The sequence below is a fragment of the Arvicola amphibius genome, chromosome 4 (assembly GCF_903992535.2).
Source record: "Arvicola amphibius chromosome 4, mArvAmp1.2, whole genome shotgun sequence".
Taxonomy (NCBI): Eukaryota; Metazoa; Chordata; class Mammalia; order Rodentia; family Cricetidae; genus Arvicola; species Arvicola amphibius.
The window spans coordinates 72,619,385-72,627,622 of record NC_052050.1 but is presented as its reverse complement, the minus strand read 5'-3'; the positions used below and the strand labels follow the sequence as shown (position 1 = coordinate 72,627,622).

At 39.9% G+C, this 8,238-nt stretch overlaps 1 non-coding gene across 1 annotated transcript; it reads right to left on the bottom strand.

The window, feature by feature from the left end:
* Positions 1-6,360: 6,360 nt before the first annotated feature.
* Positions 6,361-6,517, bottom strand: LOC119813878. Its single transcript, XR_005285321.1, has one exon. It is a non-coding gene; the product is annotated as a U1 spliceosomal RNA (small nuclear RNA).
* Between the last annotated feature and the right edge of the window lie 1,721 nt (positions 6,518-8,238).

Below are 8,238 nucleotides of genomic sequence, written 5' to 3'. Positions count from 1 at the left end.
CTTTCTAACTTCACAATACTTATTATGTGATACTTAAATAAGTTCAACAATAAATTTTTCCCACATTCTCAGTGTGTATTGGGTGTGGGGATGGGGGTTTGCTTTCTATTCCTGATTGTCAATGTCTATTAATAACATTTCTCTGATAGCCGAGGTGAATAGTACTAATGCATGTGGTTTCACTATACTGTGCATGTGCGGAGGTCCACTGTTCCAACAATAATCTCAGGAGACTTTTGGTTCTGACTTTATATTGATGGTTGCTAATTAGTCTGATTTGAGAGATGTAGAATATAACTTTCCTAGAAAGCTACTGTCTTGGGGTTTCCACAGTTGAGATAAAACACCATGACCGAGAGCATCTTTGGGAGGAGAGGGTTTAATTTAGCTTACTTGCTCCTATCAAGTACATCACAGATGGAAGTTAGGTGAGGAAGTCAGGGCAGGAACTGAAGCTGAGATTACAAATGAACCCTGCTTACTGGTTTATACTTCAAGGCTTTCTCAGCTTGCTTTAAAATTCAGGGCCACCTGCCCAGGGTTGATACCACCCATAGTGGTCCAGACCATCCTATACCAATCATTAATCAAGAAAATGCAGACAGATTTGCCTGTAGGTTGGTTTTATGGAGGCATTTTCTCAACTGAGAGTCCTTCTTCCCAAATGACTTTAGCTTGTGTCAGGATGACATAGAACTAACTGACACAGCCTTAAGGAAGTATAACAAACATGTAAACATGGAATCTTGTGAACAACAAAAACAGCCAAGGCCTTTATCCACTTAAATCAGGGACTATGAAAGCCTAAACTAGACAGTGTGGTGAGGGTATAATCTGACTAGTGTATACCACTGAGAACTTTAAGGTAAGTTAAGACAAGTGAGGTAAACATCTTCTAACATGTGCACTGATAAAAAATGAAGACTCCATGAAGCGAATACTAATTCTTATCTTCATGAAAAGTGCTGAAATTACTAACGGGGCAATGGAGTATGAATTCACATCAAAAAGGATTATATATGAGTTGATCAAACACAAGAACCAACTGCTGGTTGTCCTGTTCATTCTGTAGGTAAATGTTCTTTAACTAAAAATGTCCTGTTTTATTTTCTCACAATTAGATTTGCATTCAAAACCGTTTCTTCTGAAGTTCATGAAAACTTATTCTTAAGCATAAGTAGTTTTTACCATCATAGTCAATGGGATTTAGATCGTGGTTGATAATTTCTGATCATGAAGACATGCTGGGCTGTATTTATTCCTCTCAATGCATGTTCAACTATTGTACTTACCACCAAATATTTCTTCGTTCAATTATGAAATAAAATATGTACTAAGTTCCCTTTATGTGTTAGGCATTGTTAGAGTTACCATGACTCAGACAGACTTCTTTCCCCCATAAAGCTTAGAATCTAGAATGGAAAACGGAAGCAAGCAAAATTATGATGATAAGAGAAAATTAAGATTGATAAGAGAAAAATTGGGGAGCCAAGGGGTGAAAATTGGATCTCAGAGGATGAAATAGGCTTCTTCGCAGAAGTAACATTCCAAGAGAAATTCTGAAGAATGAATAGAGACAAGTCAGAGCAAATAAAGAGATGACTTTTTCATGCAGAAGGGGAAAATAGGGAACCTTGGGATATAAGGGAACTAGTATGTAAAAGGTGCTATTGGAAATGGGACAGGGGAACTCTGAGATGCAGAGGACCTTGTCCAAGCATGATGCTCTCAGCAAGGGGAGCAAGTGTGAGTGGCATCTCCAAAGAAAGAGTGTGGGATGAGGTGATACTGGAACTTATCAAAAACATGGACCCTACAATTGGATGGGCATAATTTTATCTGAAAGAAAAGAAAGAAATAATTATCCCTAGAAATACCTGTCTGTCCACATCTCACTGGGAAAATTTCTGTCACACAGTCCTACAGTTCCACCATCTTGGATGGTACCTGTCACACAGTGGTCATTCAGTGCTTGTGAAAAGGTAAAAAGAAATGATGATTTCGTCTTGATCTCTCTGTAAACCATTAACAAGATTGTGACCTACTGGAGACTCTGGATTAGCAGAGATGGAGGAAAAAAGGGTTTTGTAGTGATTGTTGTTCTGTCTCTACTTTCGTGGTAGCATGGGCACTAATAAGCAACTGTACTGACCACAAGGTACATTGACAGCCAGTGTCAGAAGGAATGGTTTAAGAGACTCCCAGACAGATGGACTCCTTTATAATTAAAGCTTCAGTTTGGCCAGAGAAGGAATTCCTGCAAAATCTCCCCAGAATACAATCAAATTTCAAGTATACATTCTGAGGTTCCAGAGCCAAGCAATATTAGCTTCAGATACCAGCACAGTAGCACAGAAAACATCGAGAAGAAGGGAAAAAAGGCCATGGTCCAGCACTGATCTGTAAGCATGATGAGAAATGATGACATTTGGAGCTTTGATTAGAACCTGCTCTCAGGATGTTTTCCAACCTGCAGCCGTTTTGTTTTGATTCTGTAACTAGCAACTAGCCCTTTGCTCTCAGCAGAATTCAGGTTTGTACAGAACTCTTTTCATGCATGCAAACAAAAATCCCTTGCAGTTTCAAATGGTTTGCCCTCTCTCCTGCAGTCCATTCAATAGTTTGACTTTCTTCCTTGACTCTCTGAAGATAAACTTTGATCGTCATTCTGCCCTGTTCCCCCTTCAGTGGCTCTCTACTGCCGACAGAATAAAATAAAGAGGCTCTAAGCCCACTCCACTTCCTACCTTCCCAACATGCTTGTCTAACCTCCTCTCATTTCTTCTCCAGCTGTTCACTGTAATGAAGCCATTATTTAGCTTATTAGATGCAATGCTGAACACAGCTGGCTTCCTGTATTCATTTTTTCTTCGTTTTCATCCTCTTTTTTTAGTCTTTCCTCAAACAACTACATCTGCAACAGAAGACACGATCGCCTAAACACCCTCCCAAATAATGGAAATCTAACCAAATATCTCAGGATCTCATTCCTTTCTTGCAGAAAAGTCAGATTCGGAGGCATCTACTGTGTTTTCCAGAGGACTGCACAGTCAAATGTCTCAACACTGTCCTCTGGAAAGGACAACTGTACAGGGCTGAAGACTTTCAGAGGAAACCTGTGACAAATGGATGAAGAAGGAGACTTAGAAGAAATCCCACACTAGCTCAGAACTGAGAAATAGATGGTTATTTATTTAGGGGTGGACTCACAAATCAGAATCCTCTGCGTGAACAGGGATGAGAAACCGAATCCCGCAGCCAGAAAAGAGGCCAGACACATTCTCTACATCGGCTTACATAGTATAAGAGGCCACGCCCAGTAACCACTGGCTGTAAGACTTCCTACAGCAAATGGAGATTTCCGTGTCTCTAAAATATTGTATTATACAGGCTTCGGCGGCCTGAGAATCTGCATTTGAGCTCACATTACACACGTTATCATCAAAATGGTGCCGAGATAATACTTAAGATGGTCTTCAATATTTGGGTGAAATTCCAATGCTGTAAGTTCCTTATTCTCATTGGTTATATTTCTTCACTGATATGCTGAAGGCAGAATTGACCTACATATCTGGCTTTGGTTAACTGATTTTTTTTTTTTTAATGTGGGGAAAAAGCATTGAGAATAATACTATAGTGAAATGTGTGGCAGTGTGTTTTCAGTACAGTCTGAGAATGCTCCAGGCCCACTTAAAGCTTTCAGTATCAAATTTTGGTGGAGTCAGAGCGACATTGCTCTATGGCACTCCTCTGAACAATACACGATGGATTAGTACTTTGGGGGCCTGATTTAGTCTCTATGAAGCATTTCTCTTCCTAACAACACAGGGTTCTTTCAGAAGTACTTTATAAGTACCCATTTCCACCCATGTTTTAAAACCCCAGCATTTCATTTTTAGTTCCCAGGAGCAGACCTCTTCTGTCGATCTAAATGGATTTGTCAGTTAAAAGCACACACTGAGGCAGAATCACAAAGAAGAAACCTCTCTGCCATACAAAATAGCACTGTTGTTGCAGAGTAAATTTTTCTATTGACTGTTTTCTGCAAAATTTTTCAGAGCTCTACTTACCAAGTTTTCTCAAGAAAAAATTTTTTTTTTAAAAAAAAAAGACATTTGACAAGGTTAGTCAACAATTAGTTATTTATTTTATCTTGTCTTGGCTCAAGAAGATTGGTTCATTACAACCACCAGGAAGGCAATAATCATCAATGAGTCAGATAAAACTAAACAATATAATTTGTTTAAAAGAAATAAAGAGAGGAAGATGAAGAAAAAGAGGGACCAAAAGACAATGAGAGGGAGGGTACTTTGCCTTCCTTAAAAGCTATTTAAAATGGGGTTTGCATTTGAGCAAACGTAAAATAAAATAAAATAAAATAAAATAAAATAAAAAACAACCGTGAAACAACACACACAATTTTGTAGAAGCAGAGTGGCTTAGTTACATTTCAATTGCTATGAACACCATGACTGATTCCCATTCAAACTACCACACACGGTGTCCTGATAAAGTTCTGCTTTGCTTCAAATGAGCAACAAACATTATTAAAAGGTGTATTGGCTGCTACCTTGAAATAGACAGGAGGAAAGACCATCTGCTAGGAGGGAAAAAAAATGAATAAAGTTCAGTAACACATGGCTTAATTGGTTTAAGGCAACAATATTAAACTTTATGATGGCTAATTTTATTGGCTATTTAGCCACTTAAATTAACATTTCCATTCTCTTCAGTGAAAATTAAAATATCAAAGCATATGTATTCCTTGTTACTTATATATAATTGAAGTAATAACCCTGCATTAATTATTATAGAAGCAATAAATGACCAACATTTACGTCAAGAGGCAGGAGGGAGATGAGCAGAAGGTTTAACAGTAACAAAGTGGCTCTATTATTTTAACCAAGTTTTCATTGTACGCAGAAAAGAGAGAGGCCAATGATGGTGCTGGCCAGATAGGACCACCCATTAGAGAAAGTTGGCTATGAGGGAACTTTTATAGTGTTTATGTTTCGTTAAGTATAAAAGAATATGGTTTATGAAGGAACCCTAAATATCTACTCAGAAATATATGCAGTTTTGTTATATTAGCTTTGAGCTTGGATCTTTCTAAGGTGCCTGGTTAGTTTCAAAGGCTTAAGGAAGCCTGGGGCCAACTTCTGTCGTGGTCCCCTGAGCTGCTGTCACTATAGGCTATCCTGCCATGCCACGCAACCTTCACCATGTTTACACATTCTTGATGCTCATTCAAGGCTCAAGCTTTATGTCTGTTTTCTAGGCCCTGAAGTGCTCTAGTTGTTGTTATTGTTGTTGTTGCTGTAAGAAAAAGCACTAGAGATGGGTGGTTCTCTGCTTCCTGTTTCCTCCTCTCCAGCTTCTCTTTTCTTCGCTCGTTTACACTTCTCTGTGACCACAAATTCCTTCCCTTTCTTTCCTTCCTTCTTTCTTTCTTTCTTTCTTTCTTTCTTTCTTTCTTTCTTTCTTTCTTCATTTTATATGGTTTATATTTTTATATTTAAAAATTTCCATCTTCTCCCCTCCTCCTCCCCTTCCCTCCCCTCTTCTCCACCCATACCCCCCCTCCCTCTCCAGGCCAAGGAGCCATCGGGGTTCCCTACTCTATGTTAAGACCAAGGTCCTCCCAACTCTCCCCAGGTCCAGGAAGGTGATCAACCAAGCTGAGAAGGCTCCCACAGAGCCTGTCCATGCAGAAGAATCAAAGCCCAGCACCATTGTCCTTGGCAGGAATTTTTCTTTCTTCTTATTTGTCCATGTTGAACTCATGACCATGCATTTAGCCATTAAGATGAGAGAGTAAGCAAAGTTATGACAGTTGATAGGGTAATAACTTTAATCTGAAAATTTAGCAAGGAAACCAGGCAATGGTGGCGCACACCTTTAATCCCAGCACTCGGGAGGCAGAGGCAGGCGGATCTCTGTGAGTTCGAGACCAGCCTGGTCTACAAGAGCTAGTTCCAGGACAGGCTCCAAAGCCACAGAGAAACCCTGTCTCGAAAAACCAAAAAAAAAAAAAAAAAAAAAAATAGCAAGGAGACACTCCATAGAATCCCACTTCCCTACCTTGCCATCCTCTTGGTGTCTCTAAGTATTTTTAACTATTCATTATTATTATTATTTTGTGTGTGCATGGCATGTGAATACAGACACACGTGTGTCATAGTATGTGTATGGAGGTCAGAAGATAAGTTCTAGAGTTGGTTCTCACCTTCCACCTTTCTGTGGGTTCCAGGGATCAAAATCAGTTTGTCACACTCAAACAGCAAGCACCTTTTACCTGCTTAGCATCTTGTCTGCACCTCAGTAAAGTTCTGGTTCTTTTTTTTATTTTTCAATATGGCAGAGGGAAAATGCAATCTCCCACTTTCACAAATTCTGCAGTGGAGCACGCCAGATTTGAGGAAATCATGGCAATCAGCACACCTGGAGTGCAATGGACAAGCTTAGCCTTGGGAAAACCATCATCTTCATCATGGTACTTCCCCTTCTAGGTATGTGTACATCTCAATGACATTAATACATAAACCCTGCCTGGTTTCTCACTTTGTGAACCCTGTTGGAGAATATCCTACTTCTAGCTTGTCTATGGAATCAACCCATTCCAGAATCCTGATGAAAAGGTTTCTACCAGTTCTGTCTACCTACAGGATCCTCTGAGTATCATGAGTGCCAGAAACTGATAACTTGATATCTGGCCAAATTCATAGCATGCTCTGCACAGAACCTTCCACACAGACCCCAACCCTCGGGTGATTCACTCTCCTGCATCACACCTGTGGCTCCCGTTACCATGGAGTTTCTTTGCTTGTTCTCAGAATCACCACCTTCCCTCCTACTCTGCTCTTTGTCTTGAGAAACTGGAACCCCTGCTCACTGATTCAAGGTAGACTCACCTATAAAAGATATTGGAATATGGCAGAAAAAGAGAAATCCAAGTGTTCACCCCTCTTAGTATCTTGTGTAGTATTTCTTTTTCGCCAAGGGAGCATCTCAAGTGTGCCTCTCTCCAAAGCCCATCTCCAAGCAGAGCATCCCAGCCCATATTCCCATCCTGTTCTGGTAACTGGTATGTTTGTTTTGATAACTACCCCCACATACTCCCATGGTCTCTTTAAGCTTTCTATGCATTCCTTTGTACATCATGCTCACAGCAGCTCTTGTAGCTTTTCTGTTTATGTAAATCCTATATTGTCATGTCTTCTGTTGAACTACATAGGACAGCTTTCATTTCCCAACTGAAAGCTTACCAACACAGAAAGAAATGGTTTGGTTTAGTTTTCCCTAACTTTATTTCCAACAAATGACAGAAAGGGTAATTTGAATGAGGAACATCTACCTTTTCTCATTGCTTGTGAGGCCCTAAAGTAGGAGCTTTTAACGAAACATGCTTTTGTGGCATCTTCTATCGGCTCAGATAAAGATTTGGAAGAAAATGTTCAAGTAGCAATCATTTTCTTCTCCACAGACATGTTTTTCTTTATTGAAAAAGCACTTTGGGGTCATAAAATAGACTAATCATCAGAGAGGAGGATTCTGATGAGGAGGAGATGGAGGCTGAGCATCAAATGGTCAGCATGGTAACTGATGTCTTTGTCCCATCCCCTATCTATCTCTAAAAGTAGTGGGAAATAAAAAGTACTTTGACTCCCAAAGTAACCAATATCTAACTCAACGTACTGGTAAAGTAAATGTTCCAGGTTCTGAATGGAATGAATTATAGGCAAGACTAATAGCCCTGCTTAATGAAGAAAGCTATAAAGGCACATAGAAAGAACGTATCAAGACAAGAGATGTACATATACTAGCCAGTAAGTCCTCCAGGGTCCGTGTCTATTTGGTTCTGTTTTGCTTCCCAGGACACTTGTCCATCTTCGCTTACTATATATCCTCACGTTGCTAATTAGGCAAACAAGTGTCTTAGGAATCTTGCAAATTCAAGTCACAGGAACTCACACAAGCTCTTGCAATTATACAAAATATAGGCAGAGTATGTTGCCTTGTAGAAGCCATTCATCCCATGAATCGCAGAAAGAGAAAGTGCAGTCAAGTCTCAGAGGCAAGATCGGAACCCAAACCTAGGAGAATATCGGGCAGCAGAATTCTCTGCCTGTATCACACTCTCCACTCATCTTGGGTTTTGCTGCTCTCACATTTGTGCAAATGGACCCTGGCTTCCCTGTGAGGATAGTAGAGATGTTTAACTCATATCCTTGACATCTA